Raw genomic sequence first — 17,151 nt, 5'->3', positions numbered from 1 at the left:
AGCAGAGGCGCCTTAGCTCATCAGCAGAAAAGGAGGGGGGGGGGGGGGGGTGTGTTGAGGTGTATATGTGTGTGTGTGTGTGTGAGGATGTGGAGAGTGTGTGTCTGGTGGTCGTGGTGGGGGGGCAGGATTAAGGGTGTTGGGAGCACAGCCGTGCAAAGAGATAAGAAGTTGTGGGATTGTCGAATCGAGAGACAGAAAGCAGAGAGAACAGATGGATATGTAGACTGCGTGTGTGTGTGTGTGTGTGTGTGTGTGTGTGTGTGTGTGAGAGAGAGAGAGAGAGAGAGGGTGAGAGGTTATGCTTTGTTTCAGTGTTGTCAGCATTAGGAGTTTTGAATTAGAGGCCCTACCACAAAAAAACAAGAACAACAACAAGGAAACAGCACAAAGATATTTATTGTTGGGATGCAGTTTAACACAATTCACACAAACCTTCAATTTTAATAGAGATGTCTCTTTTATACACCAAAAACAAGGCACAAAGCAAAACTACACAACAAAAACTAAGCTATCACATCTCGGACTTTCATCTGATTTGCATACGTGTCATATTTTACATGCATAACAGCTTTACCACATAAAAGAGCGACACTCTAATGAGTTTTCCCCAGAAAGCGAGTTTATTACCTACATCTGTCGGGTTAAGCCCTTATCCACTCACCACGTACCATCTGCTGGGTGCAGCTCTCTACCTTTCTTTTTTATCAAAGAAGCCGTTGGGGGTATTTCCAGTCCTTCCCGGAGTTTTATCCCTGAGAATTCCAGTACAAGCTGGGGAAGGGTTGAAGGTGAGAGGTCGGTGCTGGATAATATTCCTTGACAAAGACAAGAGTTTAGCAAGTAGGCCAGAGCCTGAGTGCTTCTCCTCATAAAACTGATATCCAAATACGTGGTACGGTTTTTAGTGTCCGCGTAGCGCATGCGTGTTAGCGCCATCGCATCGAATGCATGGACTCGAATTATTACAGGGAAACGCAACACTCAAGCTCCGTGGCTACTGCACATCCTGCTTGCAGAGTACTCACACATGCAAATAGACAGATAAGTCTCGCACCTTTTCTTTTATGCACATGTACAGTGGTGCTGTACATGAAAAGAAAAGAAAAAAGATGGCGGGGTGAGAAACAACACAGCAAGAAGCAAAAACAAAACTTGACACCCAAGGCTCTCTTCGAGCGGCCACTCACGTATTTTCACCAAACACACCCGCGGCAGAGCTCAGCTGAAGTAAGCAAATTTTCCTGGTGTTGCTGAAACCAGCTGTGTGTCTTCCCTCACACAATTACTCAGACACACACACGTGGGCGCAAGTACCTGTCACTTCCTGTCTTCGTGAGGTCACGGTCTCGATCTCACACCTGATGGATGTTGGGTGCGCTTTTTAAGAGTGGACCCCGGGGCAGTGGAAGCAGAGGGAAGCAAGATGGGAAAGGGAAATGGAGAGAGAGAGAGAGAGGAAATGAGACGCAGGAACAGCCGCGTGGTTGTTTTTTTTGGTTTTTGTTTTTATGCAAAAACAATCACGACTCAACCTGGTCGCTCTGCCAGTGCGGCGGTGTACAAACGACCAGGGAGGCAGTGCTGTCGTTCGGTTAAAACACCGCTCAGTTGAGAGTTTTGGCTGCTTTTATTACCGGTACCTACCCGTGGAGCGCTTTCGAGAAAGTGTCTGAATGTAGGAAGACAAAATGATGCAAATGACTGCAAATCTCGGCGTGCGCTCTCGCGTCTGTCTCTTTGTGAGTGCGAGGCGGCTTTGTGAGGGTACATTTGGTTTAAATTATTTTCTGAGAATGTGAGGGCCCACATCAGATGCGTGTGCCACATGTATTGACACACGCTCCTACACATACACAGACACACACCCTGTCATAAACAAAGGGTCCTGTGGGAGGAAGTGTGAGAGAGGGAAAGTACCTCATCAAGACAACAACAACAGCAGAGGTGTAGGGAGTGACAGCTGCTCACTGAGACAGACATGAGGGATCACCTCTGTACCATAACAATAAACACGGTATGATTGACTTGACTCTTGACTGACAGACCTGCACACACATCTGAAGGACACATCTGAGGGAGGGCTAAAATGCTACCGGGGGTCTTTTGCACAGTTTTGGACACCTGTTGTAATTCAATTGGATGCAGGGAGGTGTGTGCTGTCTGAGAGACAATTTGCTTTTCTGTCCATGTTAAGCTGTTATTTTTCCCACCCCCATTCTCTGCGGCCTGCTGGAGCGGGAGGGCTAGTAGGAGGAGTTGGCCGTCCGACTGCGGTCTGGGGTGTGGGGCCTCCCTGCTGCTGCGGAGTCGGGGTGGTCTGCCTCTCCCCACCGCAGGGAAAAGGGTAACACCACCTGGGTCTGGGTGCAATTCCCCCCTCCAGGGACAAGGGTACCTAGACCCGGTTTGTAGAGTACGCTTGGGGAGTGTGATTGTGTGTACAGCGTCTCTTTATGTCTGTCTCCACGTTGGTTGAGTGTGGAGTGAGTGCATATGAGAGCATGAGGGTGGGAATGGATGTTTGTGTCTGTGTGTGCCTGTATGTCTGTGTCTATATGTCAGGTTGGGTATCAGACGCCACCTCTCTGGGGACACCTCAGGCCCTCCAAGGTTTGGAGGCCTATCTCCACCCACCACCACTTCCCCTGCCGGTGGCGGACTCCCTCAGGTGTCGGTGTGTTGGTGGTTCTTTGTGTCTGGGGGTGGGCGTCCGGGTACACACCGGCTCACTCCTTGGCGGCCGCTTGTCGGGGCCTGGGGCCTGGGGCTCGCTCGGGCCCCTTTGGAGGTGGGGTGCCCCCGGCCTCTCGGCCTGGGGCTCGGTCACTCAGGCGCAGCTGGGGGCCGGCGGAGCTCACGGGCGCGTCACTGCAACTCCCCCTGACTTCTGCTCCGCGGCTGCTGGGCGAGCCCTCATCTGGGACTCTCCTCAGCTCTTACTGGAACAGTGGCGCGGCTGCCCCTCTGTTGGTCTTCCATGGTCTCTTGTGTTCTGGGGGCCTCTGGATGTCCGGAGTTTTGATCTCCTCCATACCCGCTTCACACCCTGGAGGACGGGGCTGTGGCCCCCCCACACTCCCTAGCAGATCATTACATGGAGAAACCTTTGGAATGCAAGCATGCTGATCCACACAGGTATGCACACATGGGTATTCACAGACGCGGACTAAAGCTTTCTTGGCTGCTGCCTCAAAGCACACTGTGCGCTGTCTATCTTGCGTGCTGCACAATATCGTTTATTATTTAGTAAATATTGATATCTATGACTAGCTAGTTTATTGTGATGGTGCTTTGTTTTCTCTATTATTATGTTGCTCTTTGTTGTTTGCTGTCTCCTCTGTTTGTTTTTTTTGTTTGTTTGTTTTTTTTCTCCATACAGGTGACCCAGGAGTTCTTTTTTTTTTTTTTCTCTCTCTCTTCCCCCCCCCTTCTCACCGTCTCTTCTCCCCTTTGGTTTTCTTTCTTTCTCTCCCCCTCTTTCTCTCATTCATTCCCCCTGTCCTATTTATTAAAAAAAAAAAAAAAAAAAAAAAATGACAAAGGATGAACTGAAGCTCTGCCATCACGTAAAAAAAAAAAAAAAAAAAAAAAGCTGTTATTTTTCTATGGAAGCTGACATGTTAGCACAGCAGACCACATTCAAATGATTATTTTCTAGTTATTCAGGGACTAAACCTGAAAAGAAAACTGAAGCCACAAGAGGAAAGCCAAAAAACCTGCAGTCCCGTGCCACTGAGAGCTGAGGGTTGGGTAGCTCACATAGATGGTGTAAAAGATGGCTGTAGGTTTGAGGTCTAAAAAAAATCCCTAACCCTGTATTATTTTGATTGGCCATCCATTAGGGTTGCTGTGGCTGAACCCAGGATCTTCTAATCCTCATTTTAAAGTATCCTGGGGGAAGATACTGAGCAACATGCAGTGAAATGTGTCGTGTCCAAGCTGCAGACAGGCTGTAGACATAGCTGCGCCTGGGGGCCCTAGCCAGGACCCTTACTGGATACTGGGAGGGAATTGAACTTGCAACTTCCCCTCCAAAGGTGTGTGGTCTTACCACTACACTATCCAGTTGCATTACTGTCTTTATTAGAGTACGAGTGTGGAATGTTAGCTTAAAAGTGTTTAGCTGTAGAAAAAAATGGCTTGTGTGAATGGGGCTTGTAGTAAAAAAAGTACACTGAGTGCTCAGATAGAGTAGAAAAGCATTCTTTACCAGTCCTTTTATCCCAGCAGGTCACAACCAGTTTAAAATTGCAATGATGACAACAGCAAAAGCGGTCAGTCCGAGGTTTCCTTACACAATTCACTGATGACAAGCGATATGATGATGGCTCTGTCTATTTTTCTTTTAAATATCATTTATTTTTGAGCAGAGCATTAAGCAAAAAGGATTTAGTAATTTCCTACTGTCTGTTTCCAACAGTAGTTTGTTTCCTACATAGTATAATGTCTTTATAAAGGCATTAAAAAAATAGTAGCGAATCACTTTTGCATCACTTTATAAAGATGAGACATTGTTCTTTTTTTTTCTCCCCCTCTGAATGTAAAAAAGTATTCTTTTATTTCATGTAAGCATCACTAGTATAAACAGACACCGCTCTCGGTCAGACACCAGATGTCTTCACAAAATAACAAAGGCTGGGACATGCTCAGTGCTGGAACTTGTAATTGTACAGGCGCAACACAATGCAAACACTTTTTGTTGCATAGAAATGTTGCTTTGACCTTTACTACTTAAAATTTTTTAGCTGTGGCCCTGCTCTTTTGTGCATGAGCAAAAAAAAGAAAAAAGAAAAAGCCCTGCCCAACTCCACCCATCCTGAACACAAACCACAGAGATACACACAAACAAACACGCACACACACACACAGAACACCTGACCACAGTAGGTACCCCTCTTGACCACAATTCATCGCCACGACCACACCTAAAGCCCCTGACTTATTATCAAGACCTATGGCAGTGCTAATTTAGAATTAGCACAAATTTTGCTAATATAGACTGAATATAACTGCTTTGCTTTCATGGTTGGTATAGATCACTATCAGTCAATGGTTTAGTCATTCATCGATTACTAAATTGATAAGTGAAAGTTGTGCTTTTCCTCAGGGGAACTCCCACACTCACATATGCAAACAGGCACGCACCTGTCAGCAGGGAAACCACCTCCAAGGGCATGTCCATAGATAAGTTGATTATTTATTTTAATGCACAAAAATGGGAGCAATAAAAATGGACAGGAAACCCCCGTCTGTTATGTGTTAGCGCTTAAACGGCGTAGAGGTATGTGTCCCGATTAGGTGGTCTTAAGTGTTATTGTGTGGCACGTTAGTGAAGATAAGTTGTAAAGTACAGGTGTGCAACCCTTTGGAGAGATAATTTGCTGGGCGGGGAGGAGTTTTTCATATGCAAACACACTCGCACACACATGAGTAAGAGCATCCAAGTAGATAACCCCGTGGCATGCAATTTTATCATGCAGAATGGCATTATGTTTTTTGACCCACAAGATAAAGATACTTCCAACACATGCAGCGTGTTAAACCAAAATGTTTCTAATTCCCTTTGACAGAATCATCCTGTTAAATTGACTTTTCTAATAATCTAAAACCTGTTATCCTTTTTAGTCTGTATCAGTTGCTCATTGTCCATGCCGTTTTACTTCCACACTGTTTCAAAGCTGGTCCTGGAAGCAATCAAAATATAGGCTACCCCTGGGAATACATACGTTGTGTGCCTGTAACATCCTGCGCCCAATGAGGTTTTCTTCTGTCCTTTCTAAGAGTTCAACTCACACAGAAGCAGAGCATTTAATTAGCATGGGGAAATTTGACAAGTGTCTTGAGTGGGCGTCATCATCTACGGTAGCTGTGTCAGAACTGGAACAGTTGACAACAGGAAGTCTGGACATTCTGGAATCACTTAGAAATTCAATGCTGAAACTAAAGGAGTGATCTGAAAGTCACCCTTCAAAGTCGTCTCCTTGTGAAAGTGGCCTCTTCTGACCTTGGACATTTAAAGGCCTTATTTAGCCTTCTGTTTTGAGTCTTTGTAGCAACTGAGATACAACCTACGTAAGTAGCTGACATCATTGATGGCATTTGTGCTTGTGTGTGGTGCATTAAGTGTTTTAAATAACCTGGTGATTGTGTTACTCTTTGGGGGCGAGCATATCTGTCTCTCAAGTTTTTCCACTTCTTTGTATATTCATTCCCTCACATCCATTCCAATAGTTTCATCAACCTCTGACAGGGAATTTGCAGACTTTCATGAATCCTTGGATAGATAAATTCAAAAACTGCAGCAACAAAGTAGCCAAAAATTCACAAGAGGAATAGCCAGCACCAATTAGGCCAATCACAATAGCTGCGGCCTGCATGGGACTGATGTCAACATTCATCACATCATGTTACATCGCAGGTTGTACAGTGTAGATTTCCCAGTGAAGCATAAATCCTCAGAAAAACAAAAGAAAAACATCAACTTCTGTGTCATAATGACACAGTTTTTATGTTAATAACACTAGCGGTAAGAGCTGCATCTGCAGGCACAAAGACCAGTGAGTAGTTTTCAAAAGACCGGTCCAAAGTCATCTCATCATTTCAGAAATTCTGTGGTTTTTGTTTAATTTTCTTTACAAGGGGTTGGGCTCATTGCATTCATCCGGTGGGATGAGATTTCCAATGTGGAGCCACTGAGCTGCCTGACTAAGAGCATGTCGTGCAAATGACTTTAACCGTTGTGTCAGTCAGTGTGCCTGCACACAATTTATTTGTCTCTTTTTTGGCCACGCAAACATAATTTTCACTCACCAAATTGGGATCAGCAATCGCTTTTGGTTCATATCAGTAGTAGGATGGAACTAGACGACACATCATATTAGTTTTAGTTTTCAGTCACAGTTTGGTGAGGTTAATACAACAAAATTACTTTTTAAGGCATGTTTACAGGTTTCGTGGTTTAAACGAGTCTGCTGAAAGTCATACAGAAAGTATTTTTTGTTAATGTTAACGCTACGTTACTTAGGTAGCAGCGGCTAAAAAAAGAAAAAGAAATCCGGCAGCATGCAGTTTTAGGAAAACTAACAACTGTCTGCTAGAATGAGGAACTGGATTTTTCCCACCATGGTGTAAGATTGTGAATCCTTTTTTTGGGCCATATTTTGAACTTAATCATGCCACTGTTGTCATTTTAAACTATATGTTGTGTGCACAGAAACTGGCAGCGCTTACCCTCAAATGTGTTGTCAAAGCAGAGCTTTACATGTTTACTTTTTGTTTTCACAGCTCCACTTCTACTTTGAGGGTTAAAAATTATGTTTATAAGTAGGGTAAAGCCACATCTGCTTAAAACAACATACAGACCCTTTAAGGTTTGGAAATTGTTAAATGAAACTTGAGATATTCAAGCTGAAACATAGAATACATGAATATATACCTCAGAGTTAAATCCCCACTTCGAGAGGGTTGGGGCCAGAAACCAGGCTGTTCCTGAATCAGCCAGAGGCAGACGTTTTCTGGGAGGCCTTGGTGGTGATTGCAAAACAGGAAACACGAGGCCTTGATAACTCACATATACAAGGGCAATACAAAAAGTGTGTGGGCATGTTGCTTAGAACACTGAGAGATGGGGCAGAGTGAAAAACAGCGAGTGTATGTGTCACAGCGACATGGCCCTATCTGATGCGTTTGTCTACACACCTCAGTAAGTACAGGATATATACGGGTGTGTGTTTGTGTGTGTTTGTATGCAAGCTGTGAAGCTAAAGATGTGTTTAGGGCTTCACATAGCTGCCAAAAATGATCATGTGTCATTAATGGTACAGGGGCTCTTAGCTGTCAGTCACACTCGAGGACTAAAAAAATAACGTGAGAAAAGAAAAAACAAACATAAAAATGGAAAAACACTGAAAACAAAAGAAAGTGTCAGCAAAATGAAGGGCGCTTATTGAGAAGGATGTGTGCATTCCTGCTGTAATCTCTCTCTGTGTGTATCTATTACTCTGTAATACACATATGCATTCAGCACTCTGCCTTTTCCGTGAATGCAGGACAAGACAGAACTTGCACACTAGCCCGAGATGACTTGAACACACACAATACACACGTGTTGAACCGGTCAGACAGCACTTATTAGTACTTCATCAGAAACATGATAGGGTTTTGTCATGAGGGAGCTTTATATTCTTCTGCATCCTTGAATATATGGCTACTTGTGTGTTTAAGTTAATCGTTTACATCTTGCTTGCTATTCTGTCACACAAACCGCAACCTTAGGATTTTCTGCCTTCTCATTGCCTTTGCTTTAATTGAAGCTTAACATCTGGTGCCTTGTTGCAGTGTTTGGGAGTTTCAGTTATTGTAATGAATTGAAGTAGCTCAGACAACTTGGACTCAAACTTAAGTTCAGACAGAACAAGCAGCGTTTCTGTGCTTGCTCTTGCACCCTGCAGTAACTGGCGCAAAATGCAAACTGCAGGTCAGTTTGTTTGGTACACCTGTTCAACTGTTTATCAACGCAAATAGCTAATTAACCCAAATCGCACTGGAGCAACTCAATGCATTTAGGTGTGTAGACATGGTCGAGATGACCTGCTGAAGTTTTAAAATGAACATCTGGACTGAGAAAAAAGGTGATTTGAGTGACGTCGACAGGCCCGTAAAAGTATTTCAGAAACTGCTAAAGTACTGGGATTTCTCCACAAAACCATCAGTTGGGTTTAGAGAGAATAGTTTAAAAGAATGAAAACATCCAGTCAGTGGGACTGGATATTCAACATTCCCTTGTTGATGCCAGAGGTCAGAAGAGATCAAGCATACCGCTTCGAGTAATAGAATATCCATCCCTTTAGGACCACAGTGGTCCCATCTTCTCGTGCCTGCTTCCAGCATACTGCACCATGTTAAAAAAGCTCAAATCATTTCAAACTGGTTTCTTGAACACAACAGTGAGTTCACTGTACTCAAATGGCCTCCACAGTCCAATCTCAATCCAAAAGAGCACCTTTGGGATGTGGTGGAACGGTAGACTTCCATCATGGATGCAGCAACTGTGTGATGCTATCATGCCAATATGGACCAAACTCTCTGAGGAATGTGTCCAGCAGCTTGTTCAATTTGCCCCATGAAGAATTGAGGTAGTTCTGATAACAAAAGGTACTAGCAACTTGGTACCAGCAAGGTATACCTAGTAAATAAACTACCCATGTATATTGGGAGAGGTTACATCAGTTGTACTTAGTTCCAGCCCATTTCAGATTTGAAGGCTAAGCAAGAAAAGAATTGACAGAAAAATCACTTACATCACAGTGTAAAAAAATGCTAACAGTAAAAGGCTACAATAGTAAATTTGCTGTCAAACAGAAGCTCAGGAGTTCACATTCCTGTCTGGGCAGGCTTGTTTAGGTCCCGGAATGATGTCAGGTGTTTTAACACAAGTGTTGTCAACTCAAGCAAAGAAGTAGATTTAAATAGTAATTAAATCATCAAGCATTATGTTGCATTATTGCTATTTAAAAGGTCTTTCACTGCAGCACTGGACTTATGTGGGTGTGAAATGGAACGGCTTTAACTTGTTTTTAAAAGGCTTTTATTGTGAAACATTTGCAGGCAGACCATATGCCACAACAGCTGTACAGAATTATATTTTCCCCCACCCGTATTTGGAGATCGGCCTTTGTTTGTGCCAGCTATGCCCTCAGCTATCACCAGAGACGAGACTTGAATTGGCTACCTGTTTTTATCTGAGGTAGACAATTTATAGGACGAAAACTAAAAGTCACTGCTGAAAAAGTCAAGAGTGTGAAGCTGCCGAAAAGAGATGAAGCTATGTGTTTTTGGGCGGCAAATCAACAGGTTTTTTATATTTTTTATATTTGTACTTGCATTGTCAAATCCTATATAAGTAATTCTGTTTCTTTATTATGATCACAGTACAGTAGTTAGAGTAATTATAAAATGCAGATATTAAAAACCCACTAGTCTAGCCCCAAGCAGACGCTGGATGTTCAGATAATATTGATCTAAAGCTGAAGATCTGGCATAATGGAAAGGTTTTGTTTTTGCAATAAGGGGAACTTACAGTAGACAAAATTCTGTGGTACTAGTGTTTGTGTGTGTGTATGTGTGTGTGTGGATTGAGGGGGTTCTGTGAAACAGGATGTAGCAGTGCAAATGCCTAAAAACTTTTTTTTTTGAACTTGTGTTTGCACAAGAGATGAAATTGATCCTTTACTGTAAACCTTAGGTCCGTGTTGTGCTGATGACGGGGACTTTACCACAATTTGTCTTGCACCCTGTCGCTCAGAGGACCGAGAGAGTGCCCACACATAAAAATCTCAGTTTTAGATTTACTTTAACATAGTGTAATGTAATATTTTACAAACATGCAGCTGAAGGATAACTTGCCAAATCAACACAGTCAAATGCAAAACTATGCAAATAAGATGCAAACAGTGAGTCAGTCCCATAATGGAAATTTTTTTTGGCACTATTGTGAGTGAGTAAATAATGTGAGCTTAGTCTTAAGGTTCCAGCTATGGTTACACAACAACTCAGGTTAAAATAATGAGATAGCAGACTTTTTTTTTTTCATTTTCCCCTAAGGGAAAAGAAAAAACCCCCACTGTGGTTCAGTGGATACACCAAGAGATTGAACTTTCTGCATGGGATTTGCATATTCTCTTTGTGCCTGTATGGGATCTTTCTGTGTACTCCGGCTTTGTCCCAATCCCACAGTCCAAAGACATGGGGAGATTATGATATTACAAGGAATAATTATAAGAACTTTGTCTGTTTCGTCTATGTCTTGTTCAGGGGTTAAGAGAAAGAATCCAGTTGGAAGGATTTTCCAAAGTGTGACCATTAATAAACATGAAAACAACTTTGTCAAGCTATGTTCAAGATTTTATTTTCCTGCTATGTTTACTGAAATCAAGGTTCAACAAGGTTATTATTATAAGCAACTTCTACTAGTTATAGCACTGTGCAAACGTCTAAAGCAACTTGTGATTTCTTTGTATTTTCCTAGAAAATGACTAATAGGTGTAGCAGTTTATTGAAGCAGAGTTTGCCCAATTCTGACAAGCTTGAAAGTCAATATATGGGATGACCACTTTCATTCTTCAACACAGCCTGAGCTCTCTTAGACAGCTGTCTTGTAATGTCTTTAAGCATTCCTCAGGAATAGTTCTCCAAGTTTTCTGAAAGACTTTCAAAGCTCTTCTTTGGATTTTGGCTGCCTTTTTGTTCCCAGACTGTTCTCACTCCCGAGGCGTCATATACCGACGATTTGTAAGGCATTCCATGGGAATGTAAAAGGCGACTTTCCGTGTTCCTATGCTACGCGCCAGGTTGTGGATGAAATCCAGTAGAACGGCGGTCCTGCGGTAATAGATGTTCCTGCCATGTGTTCCAGCCCTAACCCTAACCTTATCCCTAACCTTAACCACCACTTTAATGACGTTAGATTGCGTTTTCCAAAGCAATTTAAGTAAAATAAACGTACATGTTTCCATTCATTCCAAATGGTTCTCATGTTTCGTCACTTTTACAATCTCGTAATATAGGGACATATTGGGTGCTCGGATATACATATAATATACTGACGATTTGACACCTAGCGTAAAATGTTATGCTTTGGGAGTGAGAACTTATTGTAGTTCCATTCCCTGTCAAAATGATCCCACTGTTTCAATAATACTGAAGTCCAGGCTCTGGGGAGGCCCATCCAGGACTGATAGTGTTTAATTTTGTGTTTTCTTGACAGCCACTCTTCTAATGAAACCATTTCTGATGATTTCTTAAGGGCTTAATTTCAGATGCTGTTCATCTGTTGTAGTTTGTTTGGTTTGTTTTTAGATCTACCACTTCTTCTTTTGTCCTCCACTTGCCCAGTTTCCAGTTTCTCAAAAAAAAAAATGTAGGCACGCACCCACAATATCGAGTTTCAACTAATAGCTCTTTAGGAATAGCTTTGTTAGATTAAAATATTTTATGCTGTCTAACTGTTTTATCTTTTGGCATTTTTTTTACCGATTCAACCAAATAAATGGGAATAAATGACATGTTTTTGTGACAGTCCGCTAGTAAAGATACAGTTTAAATATTGATTCTTTGTTAAGTTGTCTGTTTCGTGTAGAGACAACACTGAATCATCCCTTGAGTTAGGAGCCTTTAAAAAAAATGAATGATGCATAATTAAGTGTCAAATTGCTTAACAAATAAAAACATCCCTCTCATAATGATCAGGTCCAAGAACTGGGAATGAAAATGAAAATGAGTGAAAAAACAGTCGATATCCAAAGAAAAACTTTGAAGGACGTTTTGTGGTTTTCATAGGAACTGTTGCTCAACTATTGCTCAAGATCACTTTAAGTGTGACTCCTCGGCAGAAAACATAAACAAAGAGGGGTTGTTTGAGAGTTTTGGACATTTCTGTCTCTCTCTCTCTTTTTTTTTCTTTTTTTTTTTTGCTACTGGTGTTTTAATACTTAATGAATATTTTATTATTTCCATTATGTAACACCGTTTTTCTTGTCACACAGAGGTTGAGTGGGGAGAGAGGGCAAAAGTTCAAAATCCAGGTCAGTCTCAGTTAGAAACAGTGCTGTAGGTGAGTGAGCACTTGTCACATCATCTTCAAGAAGATGTCCCTCTGTCGATGTACCTAAGTTCTGTGGTACAAAAAGCATATAGAGGGATTAAAGATATAATATACTACTTAGCGACAGACTTAGCTCGAAATAATTCCCAAGCGTGTTCCTTAAAAGAGCAGGAAGAGGTGGTGAATGAAAGAAATCCATCCAGATCCAGCTGATAAATGAAGACCAAGAACAGGTTTGACAGCTCTGACTCAATCCTTCCAACAAAGACATGGATGGATGGAGGGAGGCAGAGGGAGAAAGAGAAAGAAAAAAAATGTCACATCACTGGCAATTCCAGGTATATTAGTGGGTCACAGTGAAATATAAACCACACCCAAGTGTTTTTCTTTTTTTATGAACGTGTTTCTATTTGTCTTAATGGCAAACAGTAGCAAAGATCATTTAATCATTAACATTTGATCATTTCTCCGGCAACTTGAGCGAACCACTTGGCATTAATGGCCCATGTCTGAGCTGCACACACCTCACCAGAGAGTTATGAAAACGTTGTGGTCCAGAGGTGGCCAGCTGATGCCTATCCAGCGGTTTTTCTCATGAATCTGGCTCCTAATCCAGCCGCTTGCCAGTCTTGAAATGTCAGATGGTCTAAAGTAAGTGCAGCACACTAAAACGTGCCCCCACGTTCTCCCTTGCAGCCCTATAGCGTCTTATATCTAGCACCACGCTGATTTCCTTTTCTTTTTTTCTTTTTTTTTTCTACCTGGACCGAAAAACGCCTGAGGTTTTTCTCATGGGAAAATCTTGGAGAGGTATGTTGCTCCGTGAGCAGGGAGTGAGAGTGGAATCCCGTTTTTCAGGATTTAATCTCACTCCCCACTCATGATCCAATCCCAAAGTCTTCATGACGACCGGCATCGTGTCCGAACACGCCGCAGATGTTAGGAAATTCTCGCTCAGCCGGATTCAGAGGTTTTGGTTGCGCGCAGCACCTTTCCACGACTTCTCGTCTTTCGACTTTTTCTTCTAGCTAAATCCATGACTCACATTTCTCTTTGAAACTCATCCATCTTTTTTTCTGTCTTTTTCCTCAACACAGCAGATTTGGACTCTTCCATACAAAGAAGACACCTACATTAAAGCAATCAAGACAACCCTGATTTCTTTGAATAAAATGCAACATGACAATGCAAAGTGTTTATCATGAAGCCTATAATAGTAAATTATTTACCAGCATTTTTAGCTAAGAAGAAAAATAATTGAATTTAATTGGAACTAGCTGGATAAACAGAAGAAAATGAAAGAATGGGAGTGGAATTAGTAATGGAAAGATCCACTATATCTCCCTGTACATCTGCTGCTACACTATACTTATCAAACTCCCCAGTCAAGTCAAGTAAGTCACATGACTTTCAGTAAGTCGATCACTTCAGGAAGAAACCAGCTTCGACAAGGAAGTAATGTTTCCCACCTATAAAATACATGATAAATGTATATTTGCATGTTTTAAAATGCAGAGAAAGCATGCGAATCTGGATGCGTGCGAATCCTCGTTGTGAAGAATGTAATTCTCGAACAAATAGGAGAAGAAAAAAACCAACAGGTAACACCCAGAGACCCACAATTTGTGCTGTTTTTTTACCCCTGTTTTATTACCATTAGAAAGCACATGAAAAACATTTTATTTGTGACGCACATACATGTGCAGATTCATCAGGGCCCAGGACAAGAAGGAGGCAGCGAGATCGATCCATCTTTATATTAGTGTTTTACTTCATGGGTAGAAGTAAATAATAAATGTGTATTTGTTATTTACTTATGAGAATAAGTAAATAACAAATAGCCTGCAGGCCTTCTGAAGGGAAAAAAAATGAGATGTCACCTTTTGCAAAGCCAAATTATTCATTGGTGCACACTGGACTTTATTCTGAAAGCTGCATTTGCAACTTAAATTATTTAAATCTATTTAAATTAGACCCTGCACATGTGCTACGTTTGAAAATCCAGTTGTTTTTCTTGTATTTTCTTTTCTTTCCTGCACTGCTTATTGTGTATGCACGAGTGCTTGCAATAATCTGATTGGCAGCTGGTCAGTAGCTTGTTTTGCCTATCAAATGCTTTGCCCCCACTCCTGTCTCCATGAGATAAATAATAGGGATTCTGGTGACCCCCTCTGCCCTTTATCTCATGCCACCATGAGGTCAAATGTTCCCATTGACAAACACTGGCTCCTGACGAGGTATCTTAAAAACAGAGGAAAAAGTTGGAAGAATATGACTTTGCATGCCATAGTGTCAATACATTAGATTATAGCCTTTACACCTGTTTAGATATATGGGGGGAAAAGGGGTCTGCTGTGAAATAAGGAAGCTGGGAGTCTGCTCAAAGGCGCTCATGGTGTTTTTTTTCTGTTTACACGCTCCAAAAGTGAAGGAAGTAAGTGTCTGAAGAAACAGAGCTTGAGAGACAAGTTTAAGGAGTCAGGAGAGTGCATTTGTGTGCACTCGAGGGGGCAGGTCACACACACAAATGCATGCACACAGATGAATAGTGTGTGACCTGCCCCGGGCGCACCTGAAACAAACCAGGATGTTTGTGGACTAGATAATATTTTCACTCACATCGGTGTTTTACAGGACAACACTGGTCCCCGAGAGGCAAAGATTGATGTCTAATATGTGTATTTGCGCATTTGTTTATGCTCCAATGCCCATGTGTCTTTGAAATCTCACATCAGACAACATGTGTCATAGCTGTCATAGTTTCACTTTTGCATGTTAAAACAGATTTGTTTTTTTTTAAAAAGGTGAAGAATTTGGTATTAACTGAGAAAAATAAAACCTTTTAATTAGTGTGTCCTAAAGGCTCGAAAGACATGAAAGATTTTTTCATATCAACTTCCTTGTTCCACTTCTCCACATTTCCCAAAAAGAGAAAATGAAACATAACCAGCTAAACAATAAGGAAGATTCCTTGTGTGTGTGTAAAAAAAAGCCACATGTGCTTACACACACACACACACACACACTAAAAATGCTGAATTACATTTCTTTTTATGTGTCGTTGGTGTGTTTTGTGCATATTCTAACATTGCCTGGATTCTCTGATGCGCGTTATAAAGAAGAATCGAGTCGAACTGTTGGACTCTGGGTTTTTTTTGGTCATGCTTTTAGTTCAGATTTTCAGCATGTGCAGCAAATTGTAAAAGAGGCAAAACACACTCAAATCCCCAGCCTACTTACAACCCCCCCCCTAAAAAAAAAAAACAGGTGGAAAGGCGAGTAAGTTGAGCGGTCGTGTGTCCGGATGAATCCAAAGACGAGAGGCTGAAAGCAGGGAAAAGAACGGGGAGAAAACTAGTCGGTAAGCAGACTCACTTGGACATGGCACAACCGCCAGGGTCCTCCTTCCGTCACGCACAGACGCAAACAGCAGGAGACCAAACGGTTCTCTCGAGAAGTCAAGTCCGACTGAACGGACAGAAAGAGAGTGGACAAAGAGGAGACAGCAGGAAGTGAGCGAAGAGATGCATGAGCACATAAATAAATGCACGCGTGTTTGCAGACTAACGCGCACGATGATGATGCAAGCAAAGCAGTGTTGCCATAGCCACAATTACACATCACATTTGTTTAGATGGTGTTTTCTGGTGTGTTTCAGTTGGGTTTTCTTCATAAATAACATATAAAGGAGCCGTCCTGTAGACGAGGCTCAGCCGACTCCACCGCAGCTTTACTCGTCGCAGGAGAGGGAGGTTCGTAGAGGTTCTATTGATAGTTTGGAAGCTGGGAAGTAGCTGGTGAAATTAAATAAATTTAAATGTTTTCAGGGAAGCAGTTGGATAAATGAGAGGGAAGCTTCTTTATTTTATGGTGTAATCATCTCACAGAGAACTTCACGGGAGGAAGTTCGATACAGGAGGAACAAAAGCAAAATCCAGCTATTTTAGATGTGTCGCATAAAGTGATAGGTGTATCCCTCTTTGCACACACGGACACACACACCTGCAAAAGCAACACACACACACACACACACACAGACACAAACACACACACCCCATGGCACACGCACAGAAGCAAAAGAGGAAATTCTCGGTCAATGAGCTGAACAATACTTGACATATCTTGATATATTTTTACTACACACTTCCCTTCTTTGTGACAACTTCCCCACGGTTTTCACTACCAGGGAGGCTTACTACTGCACATGAATGAAGAAAGATGTACACACACACTCACACATGTGTGCGCGCGGAAGGAGAGAGAAGGAGAAGAGAGTTGTTTTGCAACTAGAAAGAGGAAGGTACATGTGTCCCTCATTCTTTTGTGATGCAACACAAGCACACTCAGTGAGAGCACACACACACACACACACACACACACATAGCCTTTAGTTCTTATCCAGACTTGCATGCAAAATTTTGTAAAGCCAGTCCTATCGCTTGGGAACATTTTCATCACTAAAAACAAAAACCAACATCATAATAAATAACCCAGGCAAGACCGCACAGCCGGAGGGGGGCAAGACAGAGCATGAAGGCAATAATCCC

Source organism: Aulonocara stuartgranti (genome assembly GCF_965226115.1).
Source record: "Aulonocara stuartgranti genome assembly, chromosome: 15".
NCBI classification, from domain to species: domain Eukaryota; kingdom Metazoa; phylum Chordata; class Actinopteri; order Cichliformes; family Cichlidae; genus Aulonocara; species Aulonocara stuartgranti.
The sequence above is the reverse complement of the archived record's forward strand: the minus strand, read 5'-3'. Positions refer to the sequence as shown.